Here is a 9452-nt window from a genome sequence, read left to right on the forward strand (position 1 = left end):
CCTGCAGCGCCGTATAGGAGCTCCCAAAAAACCAAGCCTTCTTCCAGAGCCCCCAAGTTACTCATTAGCAACAAGGGAAGAAGCTGGGTTCATAGCGTTGCCGTGGCACGCCTCGGACAGCAAATGCCAAAAAGGCCACCTGTGGGTTTTTGTAAGATACATGTGGATGCGGGAGTTTTAACAAGGAGAGGAGGTTCAGCTGTGGCAGTGTGCAGAGATGAGGGAGGAAATTATATGGGGAGCTCAGCACTAGTGATCGAAAGAATCGTTGATCCACCGACTCTAGAAGCGGTAGCTTGCCGGGAGGCTCTCTGCTTAGCAGAAGATTTGGGTATCCGAAATTTGTGGTGACGTCAGATTGCCAGCAAGTGGTGTCAGATATCAATAGAAGTGCACAGGAAACATATGGAGCAATTATTACTGAAATAAATCTTAGAGCATCTACTTTTCATTGTAATTTTTCTTTTGAGAGTCGTGTTGTTAACTATGAAGCACATAGCTTAGCAAAGTTTTCTCTATCTAGAGGCCCGGATCGCCATGTCTGGTTTGGTGAACCCCATGACCAAAGATGTATCCCACACCATGTGATTTTTTATGAATAATTTTTTTGGTTCTCCCCTCAAAAAATAATATAAAAGACCAATCCACTAGTACGTTATTACCTTTCCCTCAAAAAACAAAACTAGTATGTTATTACCAAAAAAAGAGGGAAATATTACTCCTACCTAAAAAAAACAAGCCACTAGTACGTTACCTGAAAAAATGGCATGTAGATAGTGAAGTGAAGAAACATAAGGCGTCTGATATAAATCTCAGAATTAGCAAAAGTGTCATTCTCGAGAAGAAGAAACATAACTGAGGAAAGTCTATATCGTAACTAAAAGTGTACACAATCGTTTCAATGGCTATACGCAATGTCATATATATTTTTGACACATCATTCTATAATGCAGGGTCATGCATTACTTCCAATTTATTTCAAACCTTTATGAATTTGAGCTATTTAAATAAGACATAGGAGCAACGTAGTTGAGAAGGACTAGACCACTTTGATGGCAGTCACAAATGCCCATCTTCATATTTAACGCACATGTAAATGTGGTCCATCCTAGGCTGGGACGATGGTGTATAAATAAGCTCTCATGACACTACTTCGGTGTAGTTTAGATAGAGAGAATAACGTGCATGACACAATGCGCCAAGCTGGCAGCCAATTGGGTGTATGCATATATGCAACTAGGCTTGGGAAGCATCGAGAATTTGATTACCACCATCCATTCTGCTAAGCCTACTCGTAATTGGTGGAATCTTGTGAGTCTGTCTGTCTGTGGCGCCACCAAACTCATATTAGAAACTGAGTAGGGTACCACTTATATGCGCCCGCTCCCACATTAAGACAATGGTGCATCAACAGAATATGTTGCACCGCCAAAATAGTGTGGCCATGTCCAAACGAGTTGAAGGTGACAAATAGTTCAAACGGCACACTGCTGTGGAGGTCTCTAGCAATATTTTCTGGATGAAATTTAGAAATAGATATGATACATTGTACTTGATTGTTATGTGCTCCCTCTCGCTCAAAAGATAAGACATGGCAGATGGAGTAGTTGTGAACACACACACACACACATACACATACAAATAGTATTTTCCATGCAAGGCCCTTTTGGGAGTTGTAAAAAAGAAAACATATAGAGAAACATACTTGTGAGGACAAAAATAATCAAGACCAGCTGTCCTTCACGAGAGAGCAACTTGCCTTTTCAACTGCTCAACCTTTTCTCAAATCACTTCTCTACATGTTTTCACTTTGCATTAGTGAGACATCGATAATGAATCCGAATTCCCAAATATTTAATCAGAAAATGACCTTGTGCACAACCAAATAGGTCAACGTAATTATATCCACCGCCTCACTGCGTTGTCCAAACCAGAACAATTTCTTTTATGGAAGTTAATTTTAAGGCCGGACATCTGCTCAAACATTGAAAGCAGGAGTTTCAGGTTTTGAGCCTTATCTACTTCATCTTCTATAAAAAAATCGTATCATCAACATGTTGCAGAATAGAGAGATCACCATCCACAAAGTGTTGCACTAATCCTACAATTTTATGTCTTGTTTGCCATGATTAATCATAATAGCTAACATGTCAGCAACAATGTTAAATAGTATTGGATACATAGGGTCACAATATTGTTTACATTAGTCACCCTGACATAGTCCTTTCCTTTTTTGTCAGTACCATCCTGTGTCATCATTGCCTTACAACAACACTTCTTCTAGCAACAAAATTTTGGATCCACTAGCGTCATTTATCGAAGAATCCTTTCATTCTTAGCGTCTAATGAAGGAACGGCCAATTGATATTTTTATAGGCATTTGTAAAGACTATCTTGACAACTACTCCGCTCAAGTTTTTTCGATGCATCTTGTCAATGGTCTCGTGTAGGATTACAACTCCATAGAGTATGATTCTTACTTGCATGAAATTCGTGTGGTATGGCCTGAGGACATTGTCAACAATTGTGCTGAGCATATTAGTAGGCAACTTGGTGAAAATCTTGAAGCTAACATTAAGGAGACATATGTGTTTATATTCTCGGATCTGCTCAACATCCTTATTTTTTGGCGACAAAGCAACTTTGCTAAAATTAAGTCTAGATAGGTCAGGATGGCCGGCACGAAAACAAGTGAACAACTTTAAAAGGTCAATCTTGATGATATCACAACAATTGTGATAAAATTCCACGGGGAAACCATCATGGCGTGGAGTTTTGTTATATTCCATTTGGAACACGTCAACTCTCACTTACTCTTCAGAGGAAACTGTCTTGAGTATATCATTCTCTTCTACCGTAAATTGCGGAATATCATATGTTCTCATAAAGGGTCATATGTTCTCATAAAGGGTCATATGTTCTCATAAGTTTTGAGCTTTGCCTGACCTTCGATCCGCCCCTCATCTTGTTGGATGACCTACCAAACTTGCCCTATATGTCACACCTTACCTAACCAATACAGATTACAATTGTTTCCACTTTATTTCCAAACGTTGTGAATTTGGGGCAACTGATCAAGACACAAGAATTGTTGAGAAGGACCAAACCACACTAAGTTTTATGGCACCCACCAATGTCATCTTCATATTGAAGGCCCTTGTAAGTACATCCATCCAACACCGGGATGGTATATAAAGGAGCTACCATGGGAACACTTTGGTATAGTATAGGCAGAGACAACATAATTGACAACACTTTGTGCCAAGTTGGCTGCCAACTGGGGCCTGCATATATACACTAGGCTTGGGAAGGATCGGGAATTCAATTCCCACATCTCATTCCTGATGGTCTGGTCGTACTCTATGTAATCTTGTCAAGTCATGGGGCCACCAAACTCATGTCAAAACTAAGTAGGATATCACTCATATGTGCCCAGTTGCATGTTTTGCCACTCGTGCATCAAAGATCATATAGCCTTGTCGATGTCGCATTGTGGTCCGCAAGTCAGACGAGGTTGTCAAAGACCTGCAAGCATGCATGCATAACGAAGACGATGGGCAACTGCCCTTCATGTTAGCCGCAGCTTCATCTCAATACTTGGGATACGTACTTTTACTAACTTATAGAATAAGCTGAAATAAGCTGCCCATCATCTAACTAGCTTATTCTAAAAACCCAATCAAATTTATTTATTTAAAAGCTTACTAATTAAGACTTGACAACTAGGCTTCTATCTAAAAATATATATTTGATTGGACTTTTAGAATAATCTGGATAGAGAACAGCTTATTTTAGAAGCAAAAAGGAAAATCACTAAAAGAACTGGCCCTTGGTGTCAGATTATGGTAGTCCCTGCTTTTTCGATTGGTACTCTACCTAAGGAATAAAGTCTTAAGGGCGGTTCTTGAAAAAAGGCTAGTCTTTGGTCCTTCTCAATTTATACTCCACAAAATAACCTTCAGTTTAGACTTTTGTCCTAGAGCTACAGTTGTTGAACTAATAATTCCATATCCAGGCCTGAAGTAACTGAAACCATTTTGTCTACGCGTCCGTCCGCCTCAGACTAGAGCCAACAGCCAACCACCGGTTTGGACTATGTATATAATACTATATATTATGTATTTGTATCCCTACTATTAAGTAAATAAGTATTTTTGATCCGTCATGCTATTTTATAAAAAACCAATTGATGTTTTCGATAATCAACCTGCAGTCCAGTTTTAAGTCAGATTTTTATTGTTGCAGAAATCTCTTGATGTTTTTCGTAATCAACTCATACTTCAGTTTTAAGTCAGATTTTTGTCAATGGACACGTCAATTATCTCTCTTACAACGGGCATATGTGCTAGTTAATGTAACATGTTTTTGCAGTTTAAAATAAATTTAAAGAATCTCTTATATTAATGTACGCGGATACTACTTCACAATATGTCTAACTCTACCAAAGAACGAGAACATAGACAAACCACCCTGTGTGCGCGTTGCTATCCACCAGCGAAGCAGTGCAATCCTGGGATGATGCTTTAGTTTAAACAAAATTAGAGGGGACAGGACGGTTCAGGTGAAGTATATCAGGTCTGAGAAAAATCATGTTAGCCACAAGTTTGGTAGCGTTGGCGTGAGATATGAAAAGCACATTTGGTTGAAATGATTGTAAATCTTTGTGCACTGAATCCGCTTGGTTCATGTTGATTATTAGAAATCCATTTCCCAAACTATAAGCTTATGTAGGCAGACTATAAGAGTTAATATATTATTTTCCTGCTGACATGAAAGCGAAAGAAGAGGAGCCGGCTACAGAATAAGATCCAGGTGCAACACATGATGGTCCGCACTACGTGAGCGTCATGTTTTAGTAAAATAGCTCATCTTTATATATCTAACTATTGTATTTACGGACTATGAACTTGAATATAGATAATAAGGCAACATTATATCACAACATTATATAGCCATGAACTGGTTGTATTATTATTAACAATGATTTAAACCATGCAATGATATAATGCAAAGAGAGCCTTGGCTCAATGGTTGGACATGCGGTTGTGCAGCCTAACGACCCGAGTTCAATTTCTAGAATTGACAGGTGATGCTCAGGGGTTTTTCCCCATTTATTGAGGATCAAGTTTGATGTGTGGTGGAACTACTCACCAACAAATATCTTGATACTCATTTAAAAAAATTCTGAAGACCATGTTTATCTTGGTATTCCCTCGCGTCGTCGGGGGGTACTGGTGGGCGTCCTCCATGGCTGTGCGGGCAGCATGTGGCTGCAACCTTCTCCTAGTGCTTGCTGGCCGGATCTAGCATTTGGGTGAGGTGGGGCCCGGATCTGGTCTTGGCGGTGACGGCTAACCCGGATCCGACCATGGTGTTGGCGGCGTCCCCTCTGTCGGGGATGACGGGCCAGGTAGTGGGGAGACATAGTTGCCGGTGAAAACCGAGCCGACGGCGGACGATGGTGGCATTCTGCGTCGTTACTTTGATGAAGTCTTCGTTTTATAACTACTCTTGATCCACTCGTGCTGCTCCGGGGGAAACCCTAGGATCTGGTTTTCCAGATCGGACGATGGCGGCATTGGGGTGCCGTTCCTCTCTAGGGAGCATTGTTTGTGGAGCAGCGATGGAAGACAGAGGCAGGAGGTGGAGCGTCTTCGTCCTGCACGGAGTTCGTTGGTGATGTCAGGTCATGCCTGGCCGACAGGTGCTACGCTTTGTCATGCCTGGTCGGTAGGTGCTACGCACGATAGGTCTTACAGAGTTTTCGCGTCTGGATGGACGAGCGCAGGGAGGTGGCGCCGTTGGGCGCCGTGGAGGCGTCGACGGATGGCCGGACTGGCAAGGATGATGCGGATCTCTCTCCTGAAGATGGGTCAGCGGTTCGATGATGATGGCGGCTTCTAAAACGTGTGCATGTGGTGTACGCTTTAGGTCAGCTGCACCGGTTGTTAGTTCCGATACGTTATGTGGATGGATCAGCGACGACACCGACTTTAGATATGGGGAGTGAGAGCACTCCAAATTATCGCGTTTTGTAGGTGTGAGAGAGAGTTTCAGGTGTTTTGATGTATGTTCTTGTCAGACATTTGTTGAATAAGTAATAAAGATGGTTGTATGCATCGATTGATGCAGAGGCAGGGGGTCTTAACCTCCTTTTCTAAATAAAAAAATGCAATGGGTGTGTTGTAAACATCAGAACCTACATATGCACATGTGGGGAATCTTTAGATGCTAATTAACGACGATACCGTCCTGCTCAATCTTCATGGACTTATTTGTCAAGAATAATAGCCTTCTCATCATGTACTCCATGGTAAGTGTCACGTGCCCTTTTATTATTTTTGTGCCATTTTCCTCTCTCTGCCACAGGTTATCTATCAATGTAATCCACCTGACCTTTGCATTAGTCCCTAGTTGATAAGAGGAATCAATCCACATTCGTGCAATTTTGTTTTTGGCAACGGCCAGCTAGACACATGACTAAGAGCAAGTACAATAGGATGACGTAGGCGGGCTGTAAGACCTAAAATAATATATTTATGATGAGTTGGAAGAGAGAAAGAAAAGAGAGAAGAGAAGCGGGCCACAAACTAACAGCCGGCTGTAACACATGCTCCTAGGCACTTTGTGAGAGAGGATGATGGGCCTTGTATCAATAAATTAGCACTTATTTACATCTACCTATTATACTTGTGGGCTATAAGCTTGGGTATAGATAATGTGTCAACATCATATAGCCAGCAGCTGGCTGTACTATTAACCATGCTCTAAGGGCATCTCCAATGCCAACAGTCAAACCGTCCACATAGGCCTGCACCCCAAAAGGTTCTGACCCTGAATTGAATGCCATGGAACGCGGGTCGGTATCAATCTACCACGTGGTCAAGGACCACATTTTTCTCGCAAAATAAATACAAACATAAATGGCTTTTCGGAAGTCCGGACACGAGCCACATCAATCTCTTACACCCAAGGCCCACCCAAACAGAAGTCGGAGCTCGCGTTTTTGTAGTACCCGCACTCTTTTTGCACAAAAATCCCCCACTATCTTCATCCATCCCACTGCCCTCCAAGCAATTCCTGCCCTTTTCTACCACTTCCTTCCCCGCTTCCGTCGCCGACACAAGGAACCGGACAAGGACCTGCCAGAGATGGAGGTGGTGGTGGAGGTGTAGTAGGATCCCAGCATCACCCTCGCTCGGACAATCAACTCTGCGACGCGGTAAACTCGCCGTGTCGAAGTGAAGGGCGCAAAGGCGGAGAAGCTCAATAAGAGGAAGGCGGCCAATGGCACGCGTTTATATGGCATCTGCGGCGTTGCGCCTACCAGTCGAGTATGTGTTGTAGGTAGCGGAGCCCCAATGGTGGCATCTGTTGGAAAAAGTCGCATGGGAAACAGAAAATTTCCTACGCTCACCAACATCAATCTATGGAGATCAACAACTACGAGAGGGAGAGTGTATCTACATACCCTTGTAGATCATTAAGCAGAAGCATTTAGAAACGCGGTTGATGTAATCAAACATCTTGGCGATCCAATCACGATCCGTCTGGCGATCCAATCACGAACGTCCCGATCAAGTGTCGAATGGACGGCACCTCCGCGTTCAGCACACGTGCGGCTCGATGACGCTTTCACCACCTCGATCCAGCGAGCGTGGATGGAGTAGTAGTTGAGTTCTCCGAAAACACGACGACGTGGTGACTGCTGTAGTGGTGCTATTCCGACAGGGCTACGTCGAGTGCTACCGAAACCTCAAACGAAGGAGAAAACGATCCAGGAAGACACAGGGGCGCCAAGGGCTTGATGTGTCCTCTTAAGGCGCCCCCTCCCCTCATGATAACACTATGAAAAATGAGCTACGCGGTGGGGTATGGCAAAAAGTACCCGAGGCAGCTGCATCACCGCGGGGCGTCCACGCCCAACAACAGCGTCAAGTACTCCTGCACCGGCGGCAATAAGTTGCGCGATGCCAAGGGGAAAGACCCACACGTGATCATGGGCGCCATGGTCAGGGGACCCGACAAGCACGACAATTTCAAGGATGCTAGGATCAGCTACGCACAGAACGAGCCCCACCCTGGTGGGCAACGCCGGCCTTGTCGCCGCCCTCGTCGCCATCACCAACAGCGGTCGCGGCCTTGGCGTCCACGCCGTCAACAAGAACACTACGTTCTCCGCTGTGCCGCCCATGTTCCCCGCCGCTCCGCCACCGCCGCCGGCCACCCTGAACATTGAAGCCGTGGGGACAGACCCGCCCGACCTGAGAAAAGCAATTCTACCCGGTACATTGATCCGCCTTACCCTTATCGTTGGTTTCAGATTCATGCTATTTTTTACTGTTTTCAGAATTTGCCTTGCTTCAAAGTGGTACACTGAGTTTTCTTCTTGTTCTAAAGTTTATCTCGACGCTCCACTGTAAGCTTGCGTATCAGCCAACCCGATTCAAATTAAATGCATTTTTTTATTTATACACGACTAGTTAGCATGCACGTGCAACGCACGACTAACCGAATAATTTATAAATTGCTTTTTATATTAAAGGTTATTGAATTATGCGAGCAAGCTTCTAACATTTCTAGAAAAGACAAAACTTGTTAGATTTTATCTTTTGACTTTATATTTTTTAGACTATTTTACTTCCCCGGTCACTATAGTGGATCTATTTTTTATTCATTCATGAGGCATCGGTTTAAAAACCTTAACACCTCATGCGTGATTGTAGTCTTCGCAGTGCTGCTTCTTCGTAGTTTTTGTTTGGAGGTTTCTTTTGCACTATTAGTTGATCCGAACATACTTTCCATGCCTATAGGACTTGTGTTTTCACTCGATAAATGGACCGGGGGATCCCTAATCTTCTATAAAAAGTTAGACAGTCTATTTTTTATTAAGAATTTCAACTTAGAGTTTTCTGTACACTTGATTTGGGTGTCAATCCCAGCTTTGATTTGATGTGTTCTATTGTGATTGGACATCACATAAACAAAGTATCCAAATTTTCTATCAGAACATATTTGTATGTATCCGCCCTTGTAACAAGTCAATAATATCAACATGAGAAACAAACAAAATGAACCAAACACAACTGCGAAGCTTCACAGGTCGAAATATCATCAATACTATTGTATATCTTTATTTTTCTTTGTACATTTCTCTGTTTACCACGGATAACTCATTGTTTTGTGTTCTTCTTTTTACAGAGAAGGCTTGCTTGGCATTAAATTAGTGACATCTGCCTTAACAACCAACAGTGCAGACGAATAGAACAAGATATTTTTTACTTTTATGTTACTGCTCTACAAAAAAAATTGGTTACCCAAGACATGAAAATAGTTTTTTGGATGAATATTCGGCTTTGTAAGATATGAAATGATTCTGACTACAAGATAATGTTTTCATGACGAGTTTCTATTCTAGCTGATTCATGGCTCCAATAGATTGTGTGCTGATT

At 42.6% G+C, this 9452-nt stretch overlaps 1 pseudogene; it reads left to right on the top strand.

The window, feature by feature from the left end:
- Positions 1-7855: 7855 nt before the first annotated feature.
- Positions 7856-8553, top strand: LOC123441265 (annotated as a pseudogene).
- Positions 8554-9452: the final 899 nt, after the last annotated feature.

Source organism: Hordeum vulgare, chromosome 3H (genome assembly GCF_904849725.1).
Source record: "Hordeum vulgare subsp. vulgare chromosome 3H, MorexV3_pseudomolecules_assembly, whole genome shotgun sequence".
Classification (NCBI taxonomy): domain Eukaryota; kingdom Viridiplantae; phylum Streptophyta; class Magnoliopsida; order Poales; family Poaceae; genus Hordeum; species Hordeum vulgare.